The sequence below is a fragment of the Cryptomeria japonica genome, chromosome 1 (genome assembly GCF_030272615.1).
Source record: "Cryptomeria japonica chromosome 1, Sugi_1.0, whole genome shotgun sequence".
In the NCBI taxonomy this organism is placed as follows: domain Eukaryota; kingdom Viridiplantae; phylum Streptophyta; class Pinopsida; order Cupressales; family Cupressaceae; genus Cryptomeria; species Cryptomeria japonica.
In genome coordinates, this window is record NC_081405.1 from 357,243,384 (window position 1) to 357,251,299 (window position 7,916).

Sequence of the window (7,916 nt, forward strand, 5' to 3'; positions counted from 1 at the left end):
CTTTAAGATTAAACATGTTTCTATCAAATATAATTTTCTAAAAGAGAATGTTGAAGCAAAAGAAGTAAGATTGGTTTATGTGAATACTAAAGAGAAGATTGCAGATATTTTTACAAAGCCTTTGCCTAAGGAAACCTTTGAATATCTCAGAGATAAGCTTGGGGTAATACCCTCACTAGTAGAGACTTAGATGATTGAAGATTGGCATCAAACTGACAGAACCTAACAAAGAAATTCTTTTTCTGACTTTGATGGAGGAGAGCTACTTCTCAGGGGGAGTAGTTGGTATTAATTGGTTGTATTAGTTGGCTGTATGTTCTGGTATTTTTATTGATTTGGCATTTGATGTCAAAGGGGGAGAGATATATGGAAAAACTTTGTATTTGGGGAGATATTATTCATTGGGGGAGAGATATTTACTCTCTGTAACTTTGGTTTTGATTTTTGGTATTGATCTCTTCTGCAGATTATTGGTTTTTGGTTTTTGGCATTTTACTTTGGCACTTAGATGTTTTTCCATCTAGTGTTGCCATCAATGCCAAAGGGGGAGATTGTTGGTATTATCGATGTGTTGCATTAGTTTTTTCATTGATGTCAACACTTATCCTTCTGGAGATCTATGGTTATGTTGAACCGGCACATTGTGTTCACCGACAAGTTCAGTGGCTTATGCACAGTCATCGGTATATTGTTCATAGGTAGGTTATATGGTTCACCGGCACTAATGATGATCTATTATCATTTGGAGATCACTTGATTATGTCGAAGACATGGTTTGGATACTTGGTTTTTGTATTATGGTTTTTTATATCCTGTAGAATCTCCTCTTTTCAAGAGAGATATCAGCTGGGAAGATTCCAATCTCCATGAAGTGTCTTCGACTCTTGATCCAACTTGCTTCCATTCACTTGGAGGTGAACATCGTAACCTCTATAGTAGTAGTATCAGCTTCTCAAGGGTCATACTCTTGGGCTATATATTCGCAAAGGCCTTTTCCACAAATTACCTTAGTGGGCCTGACATCAATGTCATATTCTAAGATCTTGGTAATCCATTTTACCCTTTTCTCTATAATGTCACCCTCCATTATATATTCCCTAACTAAAGGATGAGCGACATGCATAGTAGTCTTATTGCAGGCAGTGAAATGCCAAAACTTTTTGAGGCCTTTGACAATGGCTAGTGCTTGTTTTTCAACAAATTTTTATTTAGCCTCATACTCCTTTAGATTTTTGGAATGAAAGGCTATGGGATGCTCACCCTTTTTATCTACATCTTTCTGGGTTAGTACCACAACAATGCTATAATCACTAGAGAAAACATACGTTATGAAATCCCTGTTATATCAGGGTTTGAGAGTACTGGAGCGGAAGAGATGGCATCTTTGATTTTCTCAAACACCTCTTTTGCTTCAGGAGTCCATTCAAAATTTACTTCCCTTTTAAGCATGACCGTGATAGGCCTCACCATTCCAGCAAAATCTGAGATGAAATGACTAACAAATTTGACCTTGCCTAGGAAGGACTGAACGCCCTTCTTGTTGATGCAAAGAGGAAGCTCTTTTATTTCCTTCACTTGATCTAGATTGATAGAGACTCCTTTTAACACTACGTGTCCCAATAAATTCCTTACGAGACCCCAAAGATGCATTTCTTTTGGTTCAATGAAATGTCGAATTCCAAAAACTTCTGGAAAACTAGCTCGAGATGATTGAAATGATCTTCTTTACACTTTGAAAACACCAGCAAGTCATCTAAGTATATGAGGATGATTTTATTAATCATCTCCTTAAAATCTAGATACATGGCCCTTTGAAAAGTGGCACCTGAGTTTGACAATCCAAATGACATTTTCTGGTAAGAAAACATTCCCCATTTGGTTGTGAAGGTTGTCTTATGTTGGTCTTCTGTCTTTACCAACACTTGGTTATAACCTAAGAATCCATCCAACATCAAAATAATCTCTGACCCCATCATAGTGCTTCACAATTGTTCCATTGGTGGAAAAGGGTAATGGTCTTTTAGAGGGGATTGGTTCAAGTCACAAAAGTTCACATAGAGCTGGATATCCCAATTTTTCTTTCTGATTGGTACCAAATTTGATATTCATGTACTATGCTTGATGGGGTAGACAATCTTGGACTCTATCAATTTCTTCAATTCTTGCACCATGAGAACCTCAATCTTTGGATTGACAGTTCTCTACTTCTGTCAAACCGGCTTGGCCCCATCGGCAAGCTCAATGGTGTGTTTAATGATATTAGAATTATAACCTTTCAAATCCTCATATGACCATGCTAGCACACCCACATATTCATCACAATATCAAGACAACCTTTCTTTGTCTTCTTGGGGAACTTCCTTTCTGACCTTAAGTGTTCTCCCATTCCCTATTGACATTTAGGCATAGTCACCCTTATCGGTCGTGAGTTTTTGCTTGTCATTTTTAGCATCATCATGGTCAAATAAATTCTCCAGGGTGATCAATCCATTTGGGAGCTTGTTAGATTTCAATTGAATGATTTGATCCCCATAAGCCTCCTTTACTTTAGATTGCATTTGATCAGAAAACTCTCAAGAGTTTTGAATGAACAGAGGAATTTACTTATCACTCAAAAAAACTTGCCAATGGGTGTCATTGTCTGGAATAGCTAGTTGAACGATCACGCAGACTGCCTGGGGGTTGGTCAGCAAGTCGAGAGTAGGGTTGAATTGCAACCCAATAGTGGTCATCCAATCAGTGGATGCAGTTGTCTTTCGAGGAATCCTCTAGATGTTGAAGGCATCAAAGATTTCAATCAAATCCCATGTCCTATAATGGTAGGACCTCATGCGGACGTGCTTGGCACTTGATATTCTTTAGACCTGGTGCACTATCAGCTCAAAATCACCCAAAACTTTTAGTTGTTTTATGCCCATCCTTTCTACTAAACTTAGGCCTTGGGTCAACCCTTAATATTCTATTTCATTGTTAGATCAAGCAAACTATAGGCGGAAAGATCTTAGGATTTGTTCACCCAAAGGCGAAGTAAGGAAAATTCTAGCACCTAAACCTACCTTGCATCTTGCACCATCAAAGTGCAAGTCTAGAGCACACAAGACAACTATTCCTTGGTTAGTGGACCCTTAGTTAGTTTTGGGATAATCTGATCCTCATCAAAAACACAGTAGGTATCGAGACCTGTGGCATGGTATGGATCAGAATTTATAAATTCATTGAGAAAAACTTCTTGCTCTGGTGTAATATCCTCGGCCACCTCTTCATCCTCTAGAAGTTATACCATTTTTCTCTCCTCATTAGAGATGGAGGTATGAGTAGGTTCAAATTTGAGCATAGTTTGATTAGCTATGTGTTCGGTGTGTAGGGGTTCTAAAATAATTTGAGCTTAGCACCATCCTGGGTCCAGAGGATAAGGTGGGACCAATCAAAAGATAGGTAACCTCCTATTTTGGTGGTAAAGTCTCAAGAGAGGCAGAGGTCAAAAATAGGTGGGATGTCAATAAATACTACTTCTTAGGACATGGTGACACTAGGAAACACAAACAATGTCAGCGGAAGGATTTTAATAAGACCCATAGTCTGGACTCTATTTCCATCTAGTTGCATGACACCCCTACTTAGAGGCTTGTATTTGATGTTCAAAACCTCAACAATTTTCTTAGGCATGATGATAGTGATAGCACCAGAATCTATCATAGAATTATGTAATAGCTTGTCTCCTACTATGAGGGTCAAATAGAAAGGGTTTGGTTTAGGCTTACCTTCCACTTGGGATCTAGGTAGTGCAACCTCATTTGTCAATACCATCGGCAAGCGTGATTGTGCCACAGGGGTCACAAATCTTTCTTCACTAGCCTTCAAAGAAATGGCAACATTCCTGTCAGCAGGTCTCTCCACCTATAATAGAGCTTCTTTTAACTGACTCTTTTGCTCTGGGATGCTAAGAAAATCCTATAAGGAGACGTTAGTTGGGGCTTTCTTTAGTTGCTTCACCATGTCCAATATTGATAGCACTAATGATTTTTCTTCTCTTGGCTTATAGGGAATAAACTCCTTTCTCAGATATGTGGTAGCAACCACGGGTTTTTTAGGAACTTTATCTAAGATGAACCTCCCCTTCATGCCTACATTCTCTCCTGTAAAACATCTTTTTGACCAGAGGTTGTAATCTGACTACACTTGAGGAGCTCCCAAGCTTGATGAAATTATGCCATTTGTGAGCACGATGTCCTCATCCTCCATCCAAGAGAATAAAGCATAGTCCGAATGATAGAATTATAAAGCATTAAGAGGGGGCGTGAATCAGTGACAACAAAAACAATACCACTTGAAACATAGACCAATAAAGATACTTAACCAGTTTACTTAATACTATGCATGCAATCCAAAATGATATTAAAGCATCCACAACAAGTAAAAAATCCACCATAACACAATTATTTATACGTGGAAAACCCAACTGGGAAAAACCATGGTGAGATGGGACTCACAAGTTAACTAACTGCAGTAATAGGTAACTAACCGGTTAAGGTCTACAAAGTGAGCTGCAAGGAGCGAATCCTATTAAAGATCCCAAAGCTCTATTAGGAGCTATACCCTGTTAAAGGTAGTACCCTGTTAGGAGTAACCTCACTAGAGGATTTCAAACCCAAAGCTCTGTTAGGAGCTATACCCTGTTAAAGTTAGTACCCTGTTAGGAGTAACCTTGTTAGAGGATTTGTACAATGAAGCTTGTTAGAGCTTACCTGGTTAAGGGATTTGATTGTTGTAGTGATTAGAAAATAGAAGGTGGTGTGATCTATAATTAGCACAACTTTCTTGAATAGATCCTCTTCTGCTCACTCAAAAATGCATCACCGACATACTCTTCAATGCCTTCAGTAAATCGCAACAACTTTACACTTCTATCTCACATCATAAAAATAGTTTATCATAATGTCAATGTATAGACATTAGATTTCATGTTGACTTAGGAATCATATCACAATTTCCTAGGTGTTGTGTATCTGGACAATCTAACATAGCACATCATAGATTGCTGCCAAATCTATCGGTTAGGTATAACTCATCATGACTGGTGATAAGTCATCACACAATCAGTAAAATCGGTTGGAACACCTATACCGATTAAGAGTTAACCTCTTCCAACTCATAGACTGATTGTCCTCCATTTGCTTCTTTGATGATATCTGTTGAATCTCCAAGCTAGTGTCATGTCGTTCCTACATATACCAGTTGTCTATATATACCAATTAGACACCCTCAAAACTGTTTGAACTTTACTATACATATAATACTGGTTTATCTTAACTAAGATGACTAAGACAATGTGAACATATATGTGTGTATACATGTGCCATCAATGATGACACATGAAGTCATCCATTACAATCATCATCAATCCAACACCAGAGCTATCTCAATTTCCTGCTCTATTGACATACTGTAAGCATCTACGCGATGAGAGTCGCATTGTCCATGCCAAGGGAAGGATAAACCAAATCATCTAAGGCAACACCTTGACTTTTCTAATTAGAATTTTTTCTTGCAAATTTCCTTTCGAGTAGTTTCTTAGGGTGTGAGCATTGTTACATAGGAAAAAGAAAGAGTTGGTGTCATCTGCTAGATTATTCTATCCTACCATCAACTCTTTATTGGTGTTGGGATAGATAGTTTGCAAAGGAGTGGGCACTGGAACTGTCTGGCCATTTGACTAACTTGAGGAAGCTCAGTTATTCACATATTGGTTTTGTTGATATTTGGGTCTATTCCATTAGAAATTTTGTTGGAAGGGAGGTCTAATAGGGGGGATTTGGGATCTTTTTAAATTAATGATTTCATTTGAGAAATATCTCAACAACTTTTCATATCATTGACTTCCATAGCCAGAGATGAGAGGGAAGACATACTTGCTTGTTGGGATCTGAGATACACATACATAGATTGGGGTTTAGATGTGCAAGGCATAACTGGCTCAAGAACTTTATTTGATCTCAGGAAAGACTGACATGAGTGATCATGGTGCAAGATATCTAGTGTCAGTTAAATTGTTTTCTACTCGGACGGCCAAGTCATACGCATCCGGGAGAGTATTTCCTTCGAGAGATAGGATCATCACAAATATATCTAAATTGAAGGCTTTCAGATAAAAAAGATGCCATATCTACAAGAGGACTAGTGGAAAATAGTATCCTATGCCAGGTCCTCTGAAAACTCATATTGAATTTTATCACCGCTTCCTAAGGAGCCATTTTGATGGTAATCAATTACTGCATTAGAGATGATCTATCAGCCTTGTCTAAAAATCTCTCAAAGAAGTGGTCAACCAGCTAGTCCCAATTGGTTATAGAGTTTAGACCAAGAGATGTGTACCAATCTAAAGCTCTTCCTTTGAATGAAGTTTCAAGCAGTCTCAGAGCTACATTTTGCTCTGTAATGTTATGGACGATGCAGACATCGACCACATCTTGTAGGTGTTCCCTCAACATCTTGGAACATTCTCCAGTGAATTTAGGGCTGACTTTTAGTGCAGAAGTAGGAATTGGCCCCCATACTGCAGGTGGAATGGGAGGAATGAGAGGGCTACCACTATTCCAAGTCATGAAGTTTCTAGGAGGAACTTGAGCCATTACTATGTGAACAAGTACCACATGGATAATAGGTGGATTATGAGAAGAAGTAGCTATGGGTGAATGGACGCTTACTAGGGGTGGGAGAAGCAAACTAAGATTTAAAGTTGTTTGAGCTGATAGTTCAAAATTTGGGTCCCATCGGGCATGGCAAAAAAAGAACTGTTGACTTAATTTTATATTAAACACTAATAGCCTTATGGGAAATTCAATGATGGGGGACCTTTTATGTGAGATCCACTGAATGTCGTTTAGGTTTGAGAAGTTGTGTCTTCATACAATTTGGGGAGAAAATGGGAAGAGGAAAACTTAAAAAGCTACACTACTTAGGGGATACACCAAAATATTTTTGGAACACTAACAACATATAAAACCTTGATGCATGCAATTTTAAAGCTCATTCAACAATCTAGATGCTCAACATCATTAGAGAAGAAGATCAAACTACACTCCATTCAACATAATATGACATTCACCATTCATCCAATAGATAACAAGTCCTAAACATAGTTTAATCGGTAGAGTCTCATAGCATATATCATAAAGGTTAATGAATCTGAATACACCACATCATTCAATTTACTAAGATTCAAATAAAACAACTAGAGAGGCCATAGGCATAATCTAATATGTCTATCATTCACCTAATCTAATTAACATAAAGGCTTTTCAATGAGACAAAGTCTAATCAGTTCTCCCAAAAGTCTGAACCCCTTAAAAAGTAGAAAAGAAGGCCTATATAGAGCCCTCGACCCTCAACAAACAACACAAAAGCATCATCAAAATTCTAGCCATTGATTTTGATCAAGAATCTTCCATCATGGTACTCCATGTGACACTACCCAATGAAAATTACCTTTAATGTTGTTACTCCAACCACATCATGGTGACCCCTACACCTACCAAACAAGAAAATATTGGTGCAAACAACATTCTAATTCATGAACCATGACAAAAGACACGTGATAACTCAGGGGAGACTCGAAGTTGAGCACAAAAAGAAAAATAGAACATGAAACGTGGGGACACCAAGTGTTGCTACCTATACATGGAAGATGGTGGGGCCAGGAAGCATATGCTGAGAAAAGATCAACTCCACACGGCAACTCTGCATCCTCTCAATATTGGGCAAGAACAGAAAGCCACTTAGAGAAAGACACCACTTGGCATATGCATGATCGATCAGAAGAGCAGACCAAAAATTAAAGGAAGGGGCCAAAACTTTACCAAAATGTCACACACAAACCATTCCAAAAGAATATTAATAGGTACATCCTCTTATTATCA